This window comes from Mesoplodon densirostris, chromosome X (assembly GCF_025265405.1).
Source record: "Mesoplodon densirostris isolate mMesDen1 chromosome X, mMesDen1 primary haplotype, whole genome shotgun sequence".
NCBI lineage: Eukaryota > Metazoa > Chordata > Mammalia > Artiodactyla > Ziphiidae > Mesoplodon > Mesoplodon densirostris.
Genome location: NC_082681.1, coordinates 129617929 through 129642399, shown reverse-complemented (window position 1 = coordinate 129642399; position 24471 = coordinate 129617929). Strand labels below are relative to the sequence as shown.

Sequence of the window (24471 nt, the reverse complement as noted above, 5' to 3'; positions counted from 1 at the left end):
GAGGCCAAGTAAGTGTGTGGCATGAGGTCATGTCAACCTTGAGTTTGACCACTGCTTCTGTCATTTGCTAGCTGTGTGACTTAGAGAAGTTCCTTGACCTCTCTGTGCCTCAATATTTTCATCTGTAACGACGAAATAATTTATACCAACACTGAAGCTTAGCCATCAGAGTAAAAAATAATGCATTACATCAGAATGATCCCATTTGAGGGATATTTTACAACATACCTGACCAGTCCTCCTCCAAACTGTCAAGGTCTTGAAAAACAAGGAAAGCCTGAGAAACTGTCACAGCCAAGAGAAGCCCAAGGAGACAGGATGATCCGCTGTAATGTGGCCTCCTGGAAGGGATCCTGGAATAGAAAAAGAACATTAGGTAAAAACTAACAAAATTCCAATCAAGAAGGAAAGTTAATATTAATGTATCAAAATTGGTTTATTGCTTGTGCAAATGCACCATGCTCATGTAAGACGTTAGTCATAGGGTAAACGGAGTGTGCAGTGTATGGGAATTCTCTGTATTGCTTTGCAACTTTTCTGTAGATTTCAAACTACTCTAATTTTAAAAGTTTATTACAAAAAATACCTAGCAGAGTAGTGCCCAGGTCAGAAGTACGCAGTTAACAACAGTCACTACTATTATCGTGAACTGTAGACTATGGATGATACCGAAGAAAAGAACAGCATCCTGATTCAACATTTTCATGAGAAACTAGGAGCTTGAAAGCCTTGGAGATGAGGGTTGAGTGAAGAAAAGATGAGAGGGAAGACGAAGAGGCCATAAAGACTGTTTATTTCGTCTACAGCCAGTCCCAGGCCTGTAACTTCTATCACATGACCCTGCTGGTTTTCTCCCTGGCATTGTTCAGAGTCTGTAATTATTTTCTTCATTCAGTTGTTCTCAGTTCTGAGCCCAACCTCCCTTACCTCTCTACCATGGACTAGAACCAGAATCCTTTTATGTTTTCTTCTCCTAGCCTCCTTGTAGCTCCCCTACCTCTCAAAAAATAAAAGCACGCAGGCAAATAAACACAAACACCAGTCCACTGACCAAGTAACCTTGCTTGGTGGGGAAGCCCTCAACATTTGAGTCCAGAGTTGCTAGGTTACATCTGCAAATATAGATGATTGAGCTTAAACAGAAACACTTTAATATTTGCTTGTACCTCATGTTTTTGATTTAATTTAAGCTTCAGAAAAATTTTGTTGGATAAGCAGGGCAGATGTTTTTACCTCCATTCGAGTGATGTAAAAAATTTTAAGGGCTTCCCTGGTGGCGCAGTGGTTGGGAGTCCGCCTGCCGATGCAGGGGACATGGGTTCGTGCCCCGGTCCGGGAGGATCCCACATGCCGCGGAGCGGCTGGGCCCGAGAGCCATGGCCGCTGAGCCTGCGCGTCCGGAGCCTGTGCTCCGCAACGGGAGAGGCCACAGCAGTGAGAGGCCCGCGTACCGCAAAAAAAAAAAAACCCATTTTAAAAAGAAAGGAAGGAAGCAAGGGAGGGAGGGAGGGAAGAAGGAAGGAGAGAGGGAGAGAAGAAAGAAATTTAAAGTGACTACAAGATTCATACAGTTAATGTGTGCATCATTGTTTTAATTTACTGGGGCCGTCCTTACAAACCATCACAGACTGGAGGGCTTAAACAACAGAAATTGATTTTCTTACAGTTGTGGAAGCTGCAAGTCCCAAACCAAGGGGCATCGGGGTTGATTTCTGATAAAAGCTCTCTTCCTGGCGTGCAGATGACTGCCGTGCTGTGTTCTCACAGGGTGGAGAGGGAAGGTTCTCGCGTTTCTTCCTCTTATAAGGACACCAGTCCTATCGGATTAGCAGCCCTCTCACATGAGCTCACTTAACTTTAATTACCTCGTTAAAAAACCCTTCCCCCAAATGCAGTCACACCTGAGGCTAGGGCTTCAACATATGAATTTGGCAGGTGTGGGGGTTGGGGAGGTGGAACCCAATTCAGTCCATAAAAGGAGGAGCTAACACCTAGAAAACAGGGTAGAACTACCAATTAGGCTAGAGGTAGCTAACTGTGGCTACGCCCATTCAGCCACATATTGCCCACAGCTGCAGAGCCGAGAAGTTTCCAGACAGAGACTAGGGCTCACAAAGCCCCCAATACTGACTCTCCCTCCCTTTACAGCAAAAGTGTGCCAACTCCCGGGTTAGGCCGGTATATGATAGTTGGTCCCATCCACAAGATGACTCCGCAGGCTGGTATTCTTGCCACTCCACTGGGAGCAGAAGTGACTTCCAGATTCACAGCCCGCAGGGACGGAGCTCGAGAGCAGAACTCAAACACGGGAATGGAACATTCAGAAGGGTATCCGTTCCAGGCCACCCCACCGCAGGGCCTAGGGCTTTCCTCTTAGACCTTTCAAGTGTGGGTGGATGTCGGCCCTCAGCACAATGGCTTCCGACAACCCTCTCAGCCTTGCACTCTTTGTGTCACTCAGGCCCAAATGCCCCGCTGTCTCCGATCACACCCTATCAGTGTTCGCTGCAAGCTATTCTAGGCGCTCAGTTTCTTGCAACTTTATTTTGTTTCAGTTTATGTTTTGTATGATTAGGATTTACATAGAAAGCAGATCACTTGAATTAAGGGAGCCTTGCAATAATTATGGAGACCTTAAGGGGTTTCCAGGGAGAATTTCAGGACTGTTAATCCCAAATGCAGTTGTTGGTCCTTTTCGTTATTAGACAGTATGTTCCCTTTTCTTTTCATCATCCGATATTGAACTCATGGTGCTTTCCTTATTGTACTGGTTACAACTCAGGTTCCTTTTGATAGAGGCATTTGTCAATAGAAAACAGTTCCTAGATCCTCTTGGAATTAGTAGAGACATTCCCCAACTTACTTACTCAAGAATCCAGAGCCTTTTCATTAGGCCTATGGTAGAATTGAAGGAAGCAAAACTACAATTGGGATTAATTTTACTGTTGGCTAACTGATCCCATTATTATTTGACTTATTGATCTTCCTGTCCACACAAATTATTTGCATGTACATTCCTGCTGCTTTAGTCTGTCCAGCATCAATTCCTCTGAGGAACATCCTCTCTCCCATTTCATGTGGTCCTAGGTGGGCTATCAGTTACAACCCTTGGGGCCCCCGCGAATCATATTACCCTGTTCTACCCCTCAACAGAGTCACTGATCCGAAAGAAAGTATGTGACCTGATAGGAGCTAATTACTCAGGATATTAAAGAAATTGGGAGAGAGACTGTCACACAGATGGACACCGGGCTGAGAGAGGGAGGCAGAGCCCCCAGATCCAGCCCTTCCTGAAGCCTTCCCCACCCCTGGACTTCCTAGGGATGTGAACCAATATATTCCTTTTTCTGCTTGACTAATTCAAGTTGGGCTTCTCACTCAAAACCCCAAATGTCCTCACTGATATAACATGCTTCCAGATAGACTTCTGAGTGTCCTCAGAAACATGCATCAGCAACTTTCAGAGGGCACCAGGCACTGAGCAGTGGGATCCATGGGTCCTCATCTGGGCTGCAATCTTGGAACTCCCAGGCCATCCCTCTGCTAGGTTTGAGGGCTTTAGAAATGGAGAACCTAAGGGACATGGGGTGCAACACAGTCCCTTGGATATATTTATGCCTTCTCTTATGCACAAAAGTGCATTCTGGACTTGCTTTCTTAAGTTCTACTTCTCCCTGTCCTTTGGCCCTTCTTGGAGTGGAAGCAGGACAAAAATCCTTGCGCTGCTGACATTGACGGTATCAATCTTGGGAAAGAAGAGAAAACCAAGTAAGACCAGTGGACCCCCAACAATGATAACGCTGAATGGAGTGGGATGGCCAAAGTCTGGGGCCAGGTTTGGATCCTAGTCCGACCAGTGGTCCCAAGCACCACAGAGGTAACTGGGAAGGAGAAATAAAACCTACAGCCCACCACCAAGTGGCTGCAAAGTTACCCATTCAGTGAAGACACGTTTTTCTCCCTTGTTTTCCAGAAGGTACCTTTCTAAACCCATCTAAACCCTGCCTCACTAGATTCTTTGTCACCTGAAGTGTTAGCTATGACTCAGAGTTTCCTGAGATAAACTCTACGACCTCCCTCCTCCCCCAGGAAAGTTCCTGCCTGAGGCCCACCCACACCAGCCAAAACTCTGATCCCAGTGGCTGGGAGATACCTTATTGCCGTTTAAACTACGCACTTACATGTGTTTGCAGGTCATGATAAATAAGCACCCTCCTTTGTTGTCTCATTTCTTTGCAGTTTAACTTGGCTTCCTCTGTTTCTAACTGATGGGAACTAAAGTCAGTTTTTAAGACGCACAAGGAAGGAAAGCTCTTTGTGTTAAAGGCGGTCCGCCAAGGTGCTAATTCCATCTTTGGTAGGTTTTTCCCAGGACTGTGTTCCTTATCCAGGAATTTCCCTGAGCTTGGTGGTTCGCTAGTCCAAATTCCAGCTTTGAATAAATAAACCAGCTGAAGTGCTCTATTGCCTCAGGGACTAGCAGGGCAGTTTCTGAACTTCCATCGCCCCCCAGTGGCAATTTCCTAAGTCTTTTTGTTAGTTACTCAAAAAGATTTAGTTATGATTCTTCCCTCCAAAGCTGTCTAAAATTTTTTTTAAAAAATTCTCACACTGAAGATTATGAAATGTGTGTGTGGAGGTGTGTTAGTAACTTTGAGTTTATAACGTCTGGGTCACAGGGTTGTAGGTTCATGCAATTGACAAGAATCATGCAACTGACAGATCGCACCAATCAGGATGCCCTTTGGAAAAAATTCCTACCTATCATAGGTGTAGAGTCCAATATTAAAGTGATTACCCCAAATGCGTCTTTGTTTTTCATTTAGAGGATCTAGATCAGGGTTTCCATTTTTCTGGTTCAATTAAATCACTGTCATTAACTATAATTTTTAAACTCATGCTACCCCTTTGTAAACTTTTCCACCATAAAATGTTTTGTAACATTGTCCGAGAAGGTGAGAAACCATTTGAAGCCACAAAATATGAAGGTTTATAAACCATGTATATAAAACTTTGTAAAAGCCAACATCAAACCCACACAAATAACTGGAAATGATCACTGTTAGGTTGTCAAAACCTGCAGCAGATTAATACACAAAGTGGCAGAATCAAATGAACGAAAGTTTGTGATTTCACACTTTAACCAGGTGAAACTCAGAAATAGGTGACAGAGTTGGCCTGAGTCATCAGACAGAGATAGTTTAATGATACTGAAGAGTGTCTATGGTCAGTAGGAACTGATGTGCAACATTTAATTCATGCCCCACCCGTCCGCTCACCTATCATCCCATCCCCTTGTCCATCCTCCCACCCATCCATTGAGACAGGTTTAGGAAGATATCCTGTGGAAAACAAAAGGGAAAAAGGTGTTTCTTCACCGCAACAATAATTTTGCAGCCTGCTGGTAGCGCGCTGTGGGCACCTCCATCCCTCCGGCTGTACATGAGGTACGTGCCAGACGTCGTGTGAGGTACCAAGGAGAGAAGATGGGTGAGATGTACTACCTGCTTTCATGACTCTCAAAGCAAAAGAGACTTTTAAGATTTTCTCAGTATGGTCTCTAATCTAAGGCTTCATTCTCAGAGAAGGTGCAAACAACCAGTACCAAATCACCAAATCCAGAAAAGACTCAGTGGTCAGCATCAAGAGGGCCAGAGACCTAGTTGGCCTTGACTGCATGGGGGTAGGGATGAGACCTCATTCAGCCACAGCCATTGAATGTTTTCTATGAAAAGCAAAATGCAGGCTATGTGGGATTCCAAAAACACAAGCTATTTTCAGGGAGAGGGCAGCTATACATATGAAACAGCCAAGGGACACTTCTAAAACGTAATAAGATCACAGCCTCACGTTATATACTGTCAGTGCTTTTTTGCGGCTGGTGTTATTTCACCTCATTTTTGAGAAAAGGAGGAAGTGGAATTTAGGAAAGCAAGTCCAGACTGAAGAGGCTTATTTTCAACTCAGAAAGGGGAAGGTTCCTGCCTGCCTACCCACGATGGGGTTATTCCTTCAGCTTATTTCTCAGATCCCAGTAAATTCTTTTGGTTCACCACCTGCTAGGCCCTGCCTCCACACTCCGTTTAAATTGGAGGCCAGGCTTATAGCCCTTTAGATAATACTGACCTGGTGCTAACCTCCTACACCCCAAGCATTCCTGCCACTCCTAAACCCAAAGTGGAAATGTGTGTCCTTCAGCTTCCTTTACTCAGATCTTGACTCCTTTCTGGCCAGAACATTCTCTTCCTCTGACCTCCCCTCTCCCCTTACCTTTGGAGGATAAACTTCATCAAATCTCTTTTGCTCAAGTATCCCAAATCCTGGTGGTCTGGGGGCCTCGTTATTAGTGTCAAAGTCTATCTTGTCTCTCTTTTTTCCTGTGTAGCATAATATCCTGCACATAGGAGGTGCTCAATAATTTGTTGAAAGGAAGAGAAGGAGCAGTAGCGGGAGAGAAGGACGGAAGGAAGGGGGAGAGAGAGGGAGAAGAGAGAACAATAAAGAAAGGAAAGAGAGGCAGAGAGAAGAATTCTCTTACAGGGACCTGCTATCTCCCTAATTAACTCCACCCACCAGTTAAATGCTCACTTGTCCTTAATCAATGTCCTCAGCACACTTCTGAAGTTTGTTTTCAGTGATGTGACTTTAAACAAATGTAATCTATTGGAGTTAATAGTTCACAGTGATGGTTTTCAGGGTTTTCCTGTGGTACTTTGGGGTCAGACTGAGCTGTTCTCTGTTAAAATAAAATAATACCCGCCCCCCACACACACACAATTTTCAGGAAACCTTTAAATTAACAGATAGAACATTCTTAAATTTAGCCCTTTTCCCACCACACAATTCTCATCTGTATTGTCAAGTGTTCGCAGAAAGCAAAGCATATGAACACAGAACAACACAAAATCCAAGGAAGTTCCCAGAAGTGGAAATTTCTTTTAAGTATTTAACCACTAGTATAATAGGCAATCAATTGTTTCTAGTTCACATGATACAATAAAATATATATTTCATGCTGTTTCCCACGGAGTAGTAGCCCATTTTCATTCTACCAGTCACTTTCTGGTACTAGAATTTCCAGCACCATAGCAGACTCACCTGAGGATAAATATATCACCTCGTAGGTGACCCTCAAACCGCATCAGTGCCACACAATCCTTTCTCACCTCAGGGGGCTCAGCGCTCAGTGCTACAACCCTACAAAAAGCAATGGAATCAAGTATGAGGCCACTCTGAGCAATTACCAAGGCACTTTAAAAAATAAAGCAAGTATATTATTTTCATTGATAATTATTATTGAAATTATTCAGATAAAGCTAGGGGCTAATTATATTATGATTGTAAATAGTAGAATAGTCACACTCATCTCTTCTATTCCCTAATTATAAAGCTGAATTAATTGGGGTAACTGAAAACTTTAGACAAATGCTCCTGCTTCCACGTGAGAGAAGAAAGATAATCCATTTTCCCTCAAGAGGAGGTACTTTAAAGTAATGCTTCTGGAACTATCCGTAGTGAAGGACTGGTTGTTTTGTTTTGTTAATTTCTAATCAATTGCCCACCGATATTTTCGTAAAAACAAAAACCAAAAAATTACTAATGGAATGAAATAAAAAGCAAACGTTCAAAATGTACACCAAATTTCTTTATTCTCAGATTCATGAGACAGAAAATTACTCTCTTAAACTGCTACAAAAGTTTCTAAATGCTTCCTCTCAACCTCTGTATTTCTTTCTACGGACAACACATAGGGTACTCGGAAGCCTTGTCATCCAAAGTGTGCTCCTTCGACCAGAAGCGCTGGCATCACCTGGGTGCTTGTGAGAAATGCAAAAGCAGATTCTCATGCCCCATCCAGACTAAGCAAATCAGAATCTGCATTTTAACAGGATCCCTGAGGGATATGTACACCCAGTAAAGTATGAGCATTGGTCTAAACTAGAAAATCAAAAGCAATTGTACAGATACACAGACACACACATATAACTTTCAGACCACAGAATGTTTTATTATCAACTCACCACATTTTGTACAATATTTAATAGGTTCACCCTTAAGCAAAGTGTAAGCCTTTGTCAGCTAGGCCTGGCCTTCCTACGGCCTGGGGCTCAAGATCTGATTCACTTGAATCTCCACGTCCTCAGAAGATCACGTTTCCCTAAGTTATATGGTGCTTCTCAGAAATCTATGTTCCCGTGGTCACCTCTGCCTCTGGACTCCTCTTTCTACCTGTGCTGGTTCAGTTCACATTGACTCAGATGAACAAATCAACCCCTCTATCATCTTCTACAGAAGCCCATTCACCAAAGCATTTGTTGATTTTGTTAAAACTCGGAATAAAAAGAGATAGATGGATATTTCTTGAACATGTTAAAAAAAAACTATATGCCAATCTAAAAAGTTAACCCAATGCTTAATGGATAAATAACACTAGACACATTGCCACAAAAATTAGGAATGTCCACAACCACTTCTATTAGTTAATATTTTGCTGCAAAGTCCTAACTTTTTTGCAATTAGCAGAAAAAAGAAATTACAGGCATTAGAGTTAGAAATGAGGAGGTAAAATTATTATTAGTTGAGATTATATGAAAGAATCCCTGGAAAATCAAAGATAAAGAAACAAAAAATAAGACTAACAACAACACATGAAGTAAAAACATTGCAAAACATAAGTCGAATGTAGTCAACAGCTTTCATAAATATACCAATAATAAGTTTGAAGATATAAAAAAGGAAAAGATTTCCCTTACATTGCAAAAACAAAGCTTAAATACCAAGGAATAAACTCAACACTTTAAAATGATTTTAAGAAACACTTTAAAATTGCACTGAGGGACACAAAAGAAGACTTGAACATTTGGGGAGGGCACTGCATATTCATGTATAGGATGACACATTTTTCTAAAGAGTTCTAGTTTTCCTATATATATAAATTTAACATAATCCCAGTAAAATTACCATCCAGATTTAAAAAAAAAATACAAAAATAAAAAACTTGACCAGCCAACTCCAAATTTCATTCAGAAATATAAACAAGCAAAAGTATCAAGAAAAATTCTGAAAAAAGAAGAAGAATGAGAGAAGAATGACTTGCCAGGTGGTCCCAGTACTTTAACGTGGTATTGGTGTGTTGTTCATGGACATAATAATGGCTCGGAGTAAAAAGTCCAAAAATAGATCTGAGTATACATGGGAATTTCGTGTCTTAATAATGAGATGATATCTCAAATCTCTGTATGTGTGTAGGGGGATATGGGGGGATGGTTTATTGAAAAAATAGTCCTGAGACAACTGAGTAACTGAAAAAAACAGAGGGGGAGATTAGAGCTGTACTTTATTCCTTACACCAAAATAAATTTCAAATATATCAAGGGTTTAAAGTAAAAAGGCAAAATTTTTATAAATTTGAAAAATCGTAGAAGAATTCATTTAGGACTTAAATGAAAGTAATTTTAACGACACCCCAACACCCAGAAACCATATGACTGTGAAATTAAGGTGCATAACAATTACTCAAAGCAAAATTCACCACAAACAAAAACAAAAGAAAAATGACTGAGAAGATATTTCTAAGTCATTGTTATGGATCGAATTGTGTGCTCCCCCTCCAAATTTGTATGTTGAGGTTCTAACCCAAATATGACTATATTTGGGGGTAGGGTCTTCAGGGAGGTAACGAAAGTTAAATGAAGTCTTAAGGGCGTGGCCCTAATCTGATAGGACTGGTGTCCTCTCAGGAAGAGATACCAGAGAGCTCCCTCTCTCCACATGCATAGAGAAGAGGCCAAGAAAGCAGCTGTCTACAAGCCAGGAAGCCAGAAACCAACACTGATGGCACCTTGATCTTGAACCTCTAGCCTCGAGAACAAAATTAATTTCTGTTGTTTAAGCCACTCAGTCTGTGTTATTCTGTTATGGCAGCCGAAACAGACTAAAACACTCATACTTTGGAAAAAGAGTTAATTTCCTTACTATGTAAATAGTTCCTACAAAATCGGTAACAAAAAGAGCAATACAATGTACTGATGAAGGTGTGAGGGAATGGGCTCTCTCATACATTCTGAGAGGGACTGGTACAACCACCTACGGAGGGTAATTTGGAAATGCCTACCGAAGATAAAAGCAACTTCCTCTTGAGCCAGTCATTTTGATTCTAGGTGTTTATTCCACAGATCTGCTCGCATGTGAGAAAAAATGTAAGTACAATATTATTCATTGCAGCATTGTTCGTAATGGGAAAGCATTAGAAGCAATTAAATTTTGTTCACTATTAACAGACCAGTTACATAAATTATATTAATCTATACAATGGGACAGTGTACAATTGTTAAATAAAAACAAACTGGGGCCTCCCTGGTGGCGCAAGTGGTTGAGAGTCCGCCTGCCGATGCAGGGGATACGGGTTCGTGCCCCGGTCTGGGAGGATCCCATATGCCGCGGAGCGGCTGGGCCCGTGAGCCATGGCCGCTGAGCCTGTGCGTCCGGAGCCTGCGCGTCCGGAGCCTGTGCTCCGCAACGGGGGAGGCCACAACAGTGAGAGGCCCACATACCGAAAAAAAAACAAAAAAAAACAAAAAAAAACAAACTGAAATGCTTTATGTATCAATATGGAAAAACTCCAAGATATTTTAACTGAAGAAAACAAGGGTGGAAACTCTACGTGAAGTACGCTACCATTTGTGTAAAAAAAAAAAAAGTAGGCAGGGAGAGAACAGGTGTTATACTGCATCTAACAGTGTCTGACACACCGGAATAACCCCCAGTTAGCCTTTAAAGGGCAATTCATGGTGATGTTTGTACAACATTGTCAATGTACTTAATGCCACAAAATTGTACACTTAAAAACAGTTAAAACGGTTTTTTAAAAACTCAGTTCAGAGGTCATCTCCTCCAGAGTAAAGGCCATGGCTAAATACATTTTCTTTATCCTCCCACAGTAAGTTTATAAACTTACGAAATAAATGAAATTATCTGAAGATGTGTCTGTCTCACTACCTAGAGTACTGGTGAGGCAGGAGGGAACACGTCCCACCCATCCCATGGCCTCCGAGACTGGCTCCATATCCAGCACATGGTAGAAGCTCAGGAAATGTTTTCCCTACAGATTTCAGACTCAGGACTGCAATGTCAGCTTATTGCTGAGTTTCCAGCCTGCCGGCCCGCCCTGCAAATTTAATACTTGGCACTGCTCACAGTTGTGTGAACCAATTCCTTAAAATAAATTTCTTGATATGTGGCTAGCTAGCTAGATCTCTTGTTGGTTCTGTTTCTTTGGAGAACCCTGACTGGGGGCAAAAGAGCACTCCTCAGATAACCTCATGCATTAGGCTTCCTACTTACATGGCTGCCTCTGCTTCTGATGTAACATCAAGGAAAGTGCAACTGAAGAGGAGCTTGAGCAAATTAGTAGAGAGCCCCCAGAGCAGGGGGGCAGAGTAACATTTTAGCATTTATGTTAACAATTTATTTCATGATTTATAATTCACAGTATATTTCTTCGGCTATAAAGCCTTATATTGCCATTGCTGGAGAGAGAGACAGACTGACTGAGAGAGAGAGAGAGAGAGAGAGAGAGAGAGAGAGAGAAGAAAAATCCAAACGTTTGCTACACTCTGATTATATCTTTTAAATATTTGTACCAATAACTCTGTATTTAGAGCCTGTATATCTTTGGTTTTTAATGCATAAGGAGACCAAGCAATAAAATAATATCACAAACATCTGTTCCTAGGATTCAAGAGTTAAAAGTATGAATTTTAATATCCCCCAAAGCATATTTCTTGGAAAACTGTGTCTGATGTGGTGGTGGTAGAGAATGGTTTGTCAACTTGTCTTTTGCGGCTTTAATTCTTCAATCCCACTTTAGGGTGAATCCAAACCACTTAAGAGAGCCTCCTCCCTCCTTCCCCTACAGCCACTCATAACTTACCTTCTTGATTTTCCTCCCATTTTTAATTTTCTTCTCTCCAATTTATTAATTCACAATGCTTACAATAACAAACAAAACTGCCGAAGAGGCAGGAATATATTTAGGTGAGCTACTCAAGCATTCCCTTCTGAGTAGGGAAACCCAACTAGTCCGAAGACTCTTTGGTAAGTATGGAATGATAGCAAAGAAGAACAAAAGCCGTGAAGGCTATCACCATTCCTCCTTGTGGTTTTACCATCCAACCATACCAGATGACTTACGTTTCTTTATTTGTAACCAGCTCTCACTTTCCTGAGTTTCAGTTCTGTGCTCTGAACTGCTTCTTGGATTTCACTGTTGATAACCATTCTCATCACAACGGCAGTGTTTCCAACAATGAACTCATCTTGCCCCTAAACCCAGACATTTCTCAAAATCAGCAGCCATTTCTTTTACTCCCTCTCCTCTTGCCTTCTTTATCTTAATTTTCTCTTTACACGGTTAAGTTGGTAGTTTCAGACATAGCCTACCATGTTGTTGTTCCCCTTCAAAAGAAAAATTATTTTGGATGGTCCTTGGCTATAGTTTATGCTTAAAAAGTGAAAGGCAAATCCAATACCTGCAGGAAATTTCATTAACATAACCCTATTATTGCTCCATTTCTCTTTAACTTTGGTAATCGTTAGCAAACCAGATCCATTACCAGTTATTTCCACAGGGGAGAAAGGAAGAAATCTCTCACTCCTCTAGGCAAGACTATCCTGATGTTTCCTGCCTGGGTGGCTGGTAACACGTTGCTCTGCACAGCTTCTCTCCAGAGCAACGTGTATGTCACCCGTTGTGACCAGTGGTACTCCTGTCATTCTCAGTCCATCATGTCAAATCTGCTCACCCATAAAGGCCCACTTGTGGTAACAACTGGCCTAATAAGTTAATTACAATAACATAATAATAACAACAACACTTTACTATTAAACACTAGCTTTTCCCCCCATTTCAGCTTCAGAATAACTGGGGTGAAAATAGATAACCAACAAGGACCTACTGTACAGCACAGGGAACTATACTCAATATCTTGTAATAATCTATAAGGGAAAAAATCTGAAAAAGAATACATAGATAGATGAATCACTTTTCTGTACACCTGAAACTAACACAACACTGTAAATCAACTATACTTCAATAAAAAATTTTTAATTAAAAAAATAGGGTAAAAAGGAGGAGAATTAAGTTAAATTGTCCCACTGTAGTTACTTAGTAACTACACACACACGTACATGTCCATGTATATCTATATTATATGCTGCCCAAGCTGAGGAGGTAGGAACCCATGCTCTAGCTGCCAGGTATCAAGGACAGCAAGTTTCTGGCCTTCGGTTTGCCTAGAACAGGGTCTCTCAACCTTGGCACTATTGACATTTGGGCTGCATAATTCTTTGTTGTGAAAGCTGTCCTGTACATTTCAGGATGGTAAGCAGCATTCCTGTCCTTGATCCACTAGATGACAATAGCAATCCCTACTTCCAGTGTGACAGCCCAAAATGGCTCCAGACATTACTAAATGCCTCCTGGATGGGATGGGAGTAACAAAATCCCCCCCCCCCCCGAGAACCACCGCTCCACAGGGAAGCAAGCCCCCGCCTCCTATGAAACCTCATACATGATGGATTCCCAAACACAGTAAAAGGCTGGGCATCTCCCTGTCAGCATTCACCAGAGGACAAGCTTCAGTTTTCTGAACTGGTCCCACAGCAGGCCTGTCAGTGCCCTCCCAGGCCCACTTGGCACACATCAAGGAGTGTTCAGTCTTAAATAAGTTCAGCTATAAATTAGAGAAACTTCTTCAAACAGTCATGCCCTGTGTACATCTGGAGATGTGGAACTAGGGTTCAGATAAGTTGAAAGTGACCCACAATGAAAGGTAGTTATCTATCATCAGTGAATTAAAATTAATTCATTGTTTTAGAGGTTTATGTTAAGAGACCCTGGTCTCATCAAAAAAATAAATAACACACACACACACACAAGCTTGGAACTTGCAATAATATATTCTCTGAAGTTATTACAATAGTATTAAAAATACTAAACAGAATGATAACCTCCAGTAATTTAATTCTACTGGCAACAAATCCCTTGGAAGAGCAGTGGCATTTACTGTATTTGCAAGAGTGAGACGCAGCCCTGGCCCTTGAGAGAGACACGATAGAGACATGGTCCCCCTGCGTACCGACGTGGCGAGTCCTGGTGAACCCACGCAGACCCCGCGGAGCACTGAGCTATAAGGATGCCCACCGGCTGTGTCTTAGGAACTTGCCTTCGTGCATTCAGGCCTTAGCAAAGACTGTGAGGGTCAAAGGCAGTGCTGGCAGGGGGCCAAGTGAAGGTGTCCAGGCGTAACTGGAGAGCGGTGAAGAGTGAAGTTGAGAAAAGCAAATTCTCCCTGTTGTCAGGTCAGCAACTCTTCTCTTTAAAACCCTCCTATGGCTTCACATCTCACTTAGAAGAAAATGCAACCCCCCCCCCCCGCAAAAAAGCCCAGCGCGCTCCAGTCCCCACATCCTCTCCTACGTTCTGCCTTCACTCACTCCGGGCAGGCCCCGCTGGCCTTCCCCCGTTCATTCCCATCACAGGAAGCTCTCCTTTGCTGTTCCCACTGTCTGGACCACTCTTTGTTCTGATCTTTACACGACTGGGTCCTTCTCATGAGTCAGGTCTCAGCTAAGACGTCCCCCGCTTAGAGAAGTCTTCCTGACGACCACACGTGAGCTTGTATCCAGAGCTCTCAATCTGCACTGGGCACACGGATCTCCTGGGGAGCCTGTTACAATGCAGACTTGGACTCAGTGCCGGGGGGATGGTGTTGAAGCTGTAATTCCCTATTTCTAACAAGCTCCCAGGAGATGCGAATCTGTTGCTTCAGGGACCACGCTTTGAGTAGCAGCATCACCCTTCAATCTCTCTCACACTACTTGTTTTTCCTTCAGGGTGTTTCTCACACTTTGAAATTATTTGTTTGTGTACTGGATTGTTCATTGGTTGCTTGATCTATTTGTTTACTTAGAAGGTAAATTCCCTAAGAGCAAGGGCTTTGTGCAGTGCGTTCACCTGTGTGTTCTCAGCACTTAAGACCTGGCACATCACAGATGCGCCACATGCACTGCTGAATGAGTGATATTGCTCCAGATTCACTGACTCTTCTGCCCTTCCAGTGCCTGCCTACTGACTGCTTCAGTGCCTGACGGTGCCAGCTACTCACATGCCAGCCCAGGGACTGCAGCTTCAGGTCCAAGTACCAAAATGTAAAGCTGCTGTCACTAAGCACAACTTCAGTTGAGATGATGTATGTCTCATGGCAAGATTCTCTTGATGAAGGAAGCAGTGCCTTACTTCCCCTCTGGTCCAAGCTGCTCACCTCATGGCAGACTGATAAGTGTGTGAACTAGACCCACTTGGGTGACACATTTTGAGTAGCACTAACATAAGGGATAGAAAGCTTTAAAAATGTATTTTCTGATTTCAAATAACCATTGGTAGGTAGCATGAATATAATTTTAAATACACAATTACAAAATATTTTTGTCATGTACTGAAATAGAATATTGTCTCAGAGACAAGGAACTGACCCCGTCTTTCCTCCTTAGCTCTGCCCTCCCAGGCCACCTGCACTCCAGCATAACCATGAATTTTCCCACTTCTGCCCTGACAGAGTCATTCCCCTGCCACTTACACCACACTCTTGCATGTCCATGGCCACGCTCCTCCCCACATGGCCACGCCCCTCCTCTGTGCCTGGCCATACAGAGCTCAGCTGGGTCACACTCGTCCTGCCACCCGCATTTTCCTTCTTGGCCACACCTATATCCCATGCTCTCCTGCTGACACCCTACCTTCTGTACCATGTCCTCATTCCCAGGCCACTCTGTCCCCACACTCTGGCCATGCCACTCCTGCATGGGCCAAACCTTCTGTGCTTCCTCCACCCCGGGGCCTGGGCCTGGCAAACCCTGGAGGTGGGCTCCAGGGATCTAAGAAATTTTGACAGAGAACAGAGAATGGCAGGAGAGATGGGAATTAACACAAGAAGAAAAAAAAGAATTATGGGAGAGAAGGGAGAATTCTGTGAGAGAGAGAATTGTGAAAGATGATCAAGTATTGTGAGAATGGAAAATTGTGGGAGAAAATGGGGAACTGGGGAGAAAAAAGAATTGGAAGAGAAACAGGAAATTATTAGAAAGAACAGAAAACTGTGGGTGAGTTGAATAGTGGGAGACAAGGGTAGTTGTGGGAAAGAAGAGACAATTGTGGGAGAGTTAGAGAACTGTGGGAAAAAGCAGAGGCTTGTGAGAGAAAGGGGGAACTCTGGGGAAAAAAAACAGAGAATTGTGGGATAGATTAGGAATTATGAGAAAAACAGGAAATTGTGGGAGAAAATTAGAGAACTGTTGGAAAGAACAGAGAATTGTGCATGAAAGGGGAATTGTCGAAGTGACAAGGAATTGTAGGAGTGATAGGGAAACTGGGGGGTGGGCACTGGGACATTGTGAGAGAAAAAAGAATTGTGAGGAAAAAAATAGACAATTGTGAGCAAGAACAAAAAATTATGGGAGAAGAGAGCATTATGGGAGAAGAAAGAATTGTACACAAGAGAATTGTGAGAGAAACAGAATTGAGAGGGGCAAGGGGAATTGTGAGAGAGAAGAGGATTGAGGAAGAAATGGAGAATTGTGGGAGAGAACAGAGAATTGTGGGAGATGAGGAATTCTGTGAAAGAACAAAGAATTGTAGGAAAACAGAATTATGGGAGACACATGGAATTGTGGGAATGACAAGGAATTGTGGAAGAGAAGAGAAGATTGTGGGAGACCTGTGGAATTATGGGGGAAACCTGAGAATTGTGGGAGATGGGAATTGTAGGATAGAATAGAGAATTGTGGGAAAAACAAGGAATTGTGGAAGAGAATAGAAAATTGTGGGAGACACATGGAACTGTGGGAGTGACAGGGAATTGTGGGAGAGAACAGAGAATTATGGGACGTACATAGATCTGTGGGAGTGACACGGAATTGTGGGAGAGAACAGAGGATTATGGGAGGCACATAGATCTGTGGCAGTGACAGGGAATTGTGGGAGAGAACAGAGAATTATGGGAGGCACATAGATCTGTGGGAGTGACAGGGAATTGTGGGAGAGAACAGACAATTATGGGAGGCACATAGAACTGTGGGACTGACAGGGAATTGTGGGAAATAACAGAGAACTGTGGGAGAAAAAGGGAACTGTGGGAGACAGGCGGAATTCTGGGAGAGATAGAGAATTGTGGGAGTGACAGAGAATTGTGGAAAAGAGAGAACTGAGAGAATATAGAGAATTGTGGGAGTGAACAGAGTATGATGGAGGAGCAAGAACTGTGAGAGATAATGGGGTGCTGCAAAAGAGAATAAAGAATTATGAGAGGGCCTCCCTGGTGGCGCAGTGGTTGAGAGTCCGCCTGCCGATGCAGGGGATGCGGGTTCGTGCCCCGGTCTGGGAGGATCCCATATGCCGCGGAGCGGCTGGGCCCGTGAGCCATGGCCGCTGGGCCTGCGCGTCCGGAGCCTGTGCTCCGCAACGGGAGAGGCCACAGCAGTGAGAGGCCCGCGTACCACAAAAAAAAAAAAAAAAAAAAAGAATTATGACAAAGACAGGAAATTTAGGAAACAGAATTGTGAGAGTGGAGAATTATGGGAAAGAATAGAAAATTGTTGGAGACAGTGGGAATTCTGGGAAAGAACAGAGAATTGTGGGGGACAGGAGGATTCTGGGAGTGACAGGGAATAATGGGAAAGAACAGAGAACTGTAGGAAAAAGAGAGAATTATGGGAGACAAGAACCTGTGGGAAAGAAGGAGAATTATGGGAGACATGTGGAATTGTGTGAGTGACATGGAATTGTGGGAGAGAATAGAGAATTATAGGAGACATGTGGAATTGTGGGAGAGATGGAGAACTCTGGGATAAAACAGAATTGTGGAATACATGTGGAATTGTGGGAATGACACAAAACTGTGGGAAAGAACAGAGAATTGTGTGTGAGACAGGGAATTGTGGGAATCACTTGCATTTCCATAAACTAATAATGAACTAGCAGCAAGAGAAATTAAGAAAACATTCCCATTTACAACTGCAACATAAAGAATAAAACACCTAGGAATAAAGTCACCAGGAAGTTGAAAGACCTGAACACTGAAAACTGGTTGGCCAAAAAGTTCATTCGGATTTTACTGTAAGATGTTACAGAAAAACTGAACAAACTTTTTGGCTAACCCAATATACGATTTTTATTAAAGAAATCAAAGAAAACACAAATAAATGGAAGGATATTCTGTGCTCATGGATTGGAAGGATTAATACTGTTAAAATGATCATACTAACCCAAAGCAATCTACACATTCAATGCAATCCCTATCAAAATTCCAATGGCATTTCGGACTTCCCTGGCGGTCCAGTGGTTAAGACTCCGTGCTTCCACTGCAGGGGGCACAGGTTCGATCCCTGGTAGGGAAAGTTCCGCATGCCACGTGGTGTGGCCAAAAAGAACAGAAAAAAAATCCAATGGCATTTTTTCACAGAAATAGAACAAACAGTCCTAAAATTTGTATGGAACCACAAAAGACCCCAAATAGCCAAAGCAGTCTTGGGAAAAAAGAATAAAGCTGGAGGCACTACAGAGTCTGATTTCAAACTATATTACAAAGCTACCATAATCAAAACACTATGGTATTGGCATAAAAACAGACACGTAGATCAATGGAATGGAATAGAGTCCAGAAATAAATCCATGCATACACGGCCAAATAATTTACAGCAAAGGAGCCAAGAACACACAATGGGGAAAGGACAGTCTCTTCAATAGATGGTGTTGGGAAACTGCACAGCCACATGCAAAAGAATTGAACTGGACCACTATTATACACTATACACAAATATTAACTCAAAATGGATTAAAAACTTAAACGTAAGACCTGAAACCATAAAACTCCTATTAGAAAACTCCTACAAGTTTACAAGGCAGTAAACTCCTTGACATTGGTCTTGGAGATGATTTTTTGGATTTGGCAACAAAAGTAAAAATAAACAAGTAGGACTACATAAAACTAAAAAGCTTCTGCACAGCAAAGGAAACTATCAACAAAATGAAAAGGAAACCTACTGAAGGGGAGAAAATATTTGTAAATCATATATCTGATAAGGCATTAATATCCAAAATATATGAAGAACTCAATAGCAAAAAACAAACAATCCAACTAAAAAATAGGAAGAGAAACTGAGTAGATATTTTTCCAAAGAAGATATATAGATAGCCAACAGGTACATAAAAATGTGCTCAAAATCTCTAATCATCAGGGAAATGCAAATAAACCCAGATGAGATATCACTTCACACCTGTTAGAATGACTACTATCAAAACAACAAGAAATGAGGATGAGCGTGTAGAGACAAGGAAACTCTTGTGCGCTGTTGGTGGAAACGTAGACTGATGTAGGCACTAAAGAAAAAAGCATGAAGTTTCCTCAAAAAGTAAAAATAGAACTACCACATGATCCAGCAATTACACTTCTGGTTATTTATGCAAAGGAAATGAAAACACTAACTTGAAAAGATATACACACCCCCACGTTCAGTAAAACATTATTTACAATAGCCAAGACATGGAAGCAAACTAACTGCCTATCAATGGATGAATGGATAAAGAAGATGTGGTATTTGTATACAATGGAATATTATTCAGCCATAAAAAGAATGGAATCCTGTCATTTGTGACAACATGCAAAGACCTTGAGAGCACTATACTAAGTGAAATAAGTCAGACAGAGAAAGACAAATACCATGTGATTTCACTTATAGTAGAATCTTAAAAAAATGAACTCACAGACACAGAGAACAAATTAGTGGTGCCAGAGGCTGGGGGTTGGGGGTGGGGTGAAATAGGTGAAGGTGGTCAAAAGATACGAACTTCCAGTTATAAAATAAATAAGTCCTCAGCATATCATATACAGCATGGCAACTGTAGTTAATAGTACTGTGTTGTATATTTGAAAGTCACTAATTGAGTAGATCTTAAAAGTTCTCATCACAAGACAAAATTTTGTAACTAAGTGTGTCATGGATCTTAACTAGACTTATTGTGGTGATCATTTCCCAGTATATACATATATCAAATCATTCTGTTGTACACCTGAAACTAATATAACATACATCAACTATATCTCAATTAAGAAAACAATTAAAACAACCCCTCCACCACAAAAACTGTGGGAAAGGAATTATGGGAGCAGAGAATTGTGGGAAAAGACAAAATTGTGAGTGAGACAGGGAATTGAGGGAAAGAATAAAGAATTGTGGAAGGCATGGGGAATTCTGGGAAAGAACACAGAAATGTGGGAGACACAGGGAACTGTGGGAAAAAACCAGAATTGTTGGGGGGAGGGAATTGGGGAAGAAATGGGGGAATTGTGGAAAAGGTCAGAATATTATCAGAGAACAGAGAATTGTGAGAGAGAAAGGAGAACTGTGGAAGAGATGGGGAATTATAGGAGAAATGGAATTATGAGAAAGGAGAATTGTGCAAGGGATGAGGAATTGTGAGGGCTCTGAGAACAAAAGCAACACTGTAAACATAAGTAATTGCAGGTTTGGAAAGGAGACTAATTTTACCAGGACCAGTCATAAATTCTGTTTGTAACTCTAAAAGAGATTCAATTTTTCCTCTCTGCTAAACCCTGGGTCTGACAGCAGCAGTTCATATCACATTACCGTGGACTGGCAAACCCGTATACACTGCCTTGTATATGTGCATGTACACATACACACGCACATACTCACACACATATACAAACACACAAATGCACACATACACATACATAAAAATAAATACACACGTCTTGGAAATTTCATATATGAGCAGAAATAAACCTAATAAAATGGATGGGAAAATTTTTAAATATCCTAAAAAATAAAACAAAATGAAAAACTGATAGAAAATGAGAGAAAATGAGACTGCCAGTCTGGGAATCTGACATATGAGTAAAAGAAGTTACTTAAAAGAGAGAATGGGGCTTCCCTGGTGGCGCAGTGGTTGGGAGTCCGCCTGCCGATGCGGGGGACACGGGTTCATGCCCCAGTCTGGGAAGATCCGGCGTGCCGCGGAGCGGCTGGGCCCGTGAGCCATGGCCGCTGAGCCTGCACGTCTAGAACCTGTGCTCCGCAATGGGAGAGGCCACAACAGTGAGAGGCCCGCGTACCGCAAAAAAAAAAAAAAAAAAAAAGAGAGAATGAAGAAAGAGGAGGGGAGCAAGTTATTAAGAAAATTAATAATATAAGATAATATCCCTAACATGAAGGATATGAGTATCCAGAATGAATGGTCCCTTCAGGTGCCAAGCCAGTGAAAGCAAAGCGGTCTATATCAAAGTGCATCTTTTCAGGCCACTGGAAGAAAAAAAAGAAATGACATCTGATTTCTCAACACCAACAGTGGGAACTAGAAGACAATGAAGCAATCACTTAACAATTCTGAAAGAAATGTCTCTAAACCTAGAATTATATATCCAAGCTAGCAGTCAAGTGGGAGGGTAAAACACAGCCATTTTTTGATTTTCCAGACCTCAAATACTGATGTGCTCCCAAAACAATGCAAAGAAGAATACACGGTATCCAAGAACCAGAGATCCAGCACAGGATAGGCAAAGGCTGACAGCAAGCCCCAGGAAGACAATGGGCAGAAGTCATTTCCAAACAGTCTAGAACTGGGCAGTGGCAGAGGTGAGGTGTTTATTCAAGGGTGAGGACCCAAGGGAAAAAAAAACCAAAAAAGGAAACATATAGAGTAGTTGATATATTTGAATGCATTGAGAGGAGATTTACAATGCTGATGGGTAATCATTTAAAACTAGACAAAGGGGAAAAACAAGGCAAGTATTAAATTCTAGTGGAAAAGTTGTACAAGAAAAAATTTCATCATTGGTCATTACGAAGATTTTTAGTCATAATAACATAAATACTAAACCGTGATTTATCCAAAATTGTTTATAACTATTGGCAGAGGGGAAGGATGTGTTTGTGTGTGCCTGTTTGTGTTAGCGTGTTACCTGGAATGTGGAGGGACAAACAAGAAGAAACAATTCAGAGAGTGGAAATTGGGGTCGAAGGTGTCCTGCCAGCCTTCTCACCCACCTACCACTCTTCCTGTAACACCCGACGGTAGCAGCTCCTTCTCTATAAAGCATTCTTGTCACTTACACTTTCCTTTCCACCCACTTCCTGCACATCATCCTCACAATAGTCACTTCTTCCATTCTGGCCAGGAATAGTCTGCACATACATATATTGAGATGTAAATATTGTTACTTGTTTGCATGCCTGTCTCTTCAATTACCAAAGGTTTTTGCCCTTTTGGTGCCATGTGACCCTTTGGCATCTGAAGTCTGTATCTTCTCAGAATAATATTTTACATGCATAAAATAAAATACAAGAAATTACAAAAGAAACCAATTACAGTCGCTCCTCAGTATCCGAGGGGGCCTGGCTCCAGAACCCACCACGGATCCCCAAATTCGAAGAAGCTCAAGTCCACAGGCAACCCTCCATACCGCGGTTCAACCAATCCCAGATGGTGTAGTACTGTAGTATTTACTGGGGGGGGGGGGGACAACCCTGCATATAAATGGACATGTGCAGTTCAAGCCCGTGTTGTTCAAGGGTCTACTGTATGTTGAAATATAGTTATCAACATATTTTAAAAAACAGGTAAGGCTAGGTTCCCCAGGAAATATACACCAATGTAATATAGTTTTTTTTAATGCTGTCTTGATCCAGTTTTGAGGCCCTAGCTAGAGGCTGGTCAGTTCCCCGATTTCAGCATCTAAGCTCACACACCCCCCAATCACCTCCCTTTCTGGGATCTCACACTCGGGGCCATTATCCACCTGCCCTAATCACCCCAGGGCCAGGTACCAAACAACTGGGGACAGCCCCTATGCTCCAGGGCTGCTGAAATTATTCAAATTAGCCAATTCTAAACCTGTTTGCCCTGCTTTGCCCACCCCTTCTTATGTAAACCATAATAAAGGTTCATGCCCACAGTCCGCTTCGCTCCCCCTGCCTCGTGATCAACCCCAGCGCCTCCACGTGTGCCCCCCCCAGTGTGGTGTGTCCTCCTTTCTTGGGATCTGTGAGTATAATAAACTACCTTTTTAATGGCAGCTGTTTCCCAATCTGTCAGCCTCACCAAACCTAAATAACAATTACACTTATTAAAAAGGCTGAGACTCCACAAGATTTGTGTATACAGATGTTCTCATGGGGCTTCCCTGGTGGCGCAGTGGTTGAGAATCTGCCTGCTAATGCAGGGGACACGGGTTCGAGCCCTGGTCTGGGAGGATCCCACATGCCGCGGAGCAACTAGGCCCGTGAGCCACAACTGAGCCTGCGCGTCTGGAGCCTGTGCTCCGCAACGAGAGAGGCCGCCATAGTGAGAGGCCCGCGAACCGCGATGAAGAGCGGCCCCCGCTCGCCACAACTAGAGAAAGCCCTTGCACAGAAACGAGGACCCAACACAGCTGAAATAAATTAATTAATTAATAAACTCCTACCCCCAACATCTAAAAAAAAATGTTCTCATGAACAGCTTCGAGAGAGTGATAGAAAGACAGGGCAAAGGGAGAACTCGAACTGTGACGCAGTCACAGTGGAAGCCTCAGCTGACCCTAGGAGCAGCTCTGAAGCTGGGATGGCCCTTCTGAGTCGTCCCGCTTGAGGCTAGGGGCCTGGGCTTAGGTACCCTTGCAGAGACGACTCAGAGGCTGCAGCCTGTCCCCAGACAGGGAATTTGATTTTGCTTGAAGCAGTTCTCTTAGGCAGAGGGCGATTCCTGGAAAGAGACTTCACAGACCCACTACGGTGATACAGAAAGACATATGCTTCTTATTAACACTTTAAAAAACAAGATAAACTTACTTTAATTTCAAAGTAGTGATGAATAGTATTTTGAGACAGAAATAACAATCATATGTGACATTATTTCTCTGTGAGGGCTCTCAGTGCCACATATAGCTAACACTACTAGGATTTGTTGCCTGCCTTCCTGAAGGAAAAAAAATGCTAAATTTCTGTTACAGGCAAGTGAAAATACAAACCTTCAAATCCACACACCCAGTTAAGAAGACCTGGGGAGCCGGGACCTTGTTTTGTTCATTTTTAGATCTCCAGAGTCGGCCACACTTCTGCACACCTACAGATGTTTCTTGAGTCATTACTATAATTTAAACTGACGGGATACAATTTAAAAGATAGAAATTTTAAAACGAACTCTTCCAAAGCAACGCCTCCGCAGCCTAAGGCAGCTACAGCAGAGAGCCTCACGCTACGTACGTTAAGTCTCTGGCCCAGGGGAAGCTTCTCTCTGCCCGCTCTGGCCAGGAGGGGCGGGGCTAGGGACGGACCCTCGCACTTATAGGCCGAGGAGGGAGAGGGCGGGGCCTGCTCCCCCGTGATTGACGGAAGCCCTTCCCTTTCAGCCCGCGT

At 42.6% G+C, this 24471-nt stretch overlaps 1 long non-coding RNA gene across 1 annotated transcript; it reads right to left on the bottom strand.

The window, feature by feature from the left end:
• Positions 1-234: 234 nt before the first annotated feature.
• LOC132482320 (uncharacterized) lies at positions 235-24269 on the bottom strand. The gene is made up of 3 exons (XR_009530894.1): positions 24084-24269; positions 7099-7197; positions 235-353 (listed from the first exon to the last, which is right to left on the bottom strand). It is a non-coding gene; the product is annotated as an uncharacterized LOC132482320 (long non-coding RNA).
• Between the last annotated feature and the right edge of the window lie 202 nt (positions 24270-24471).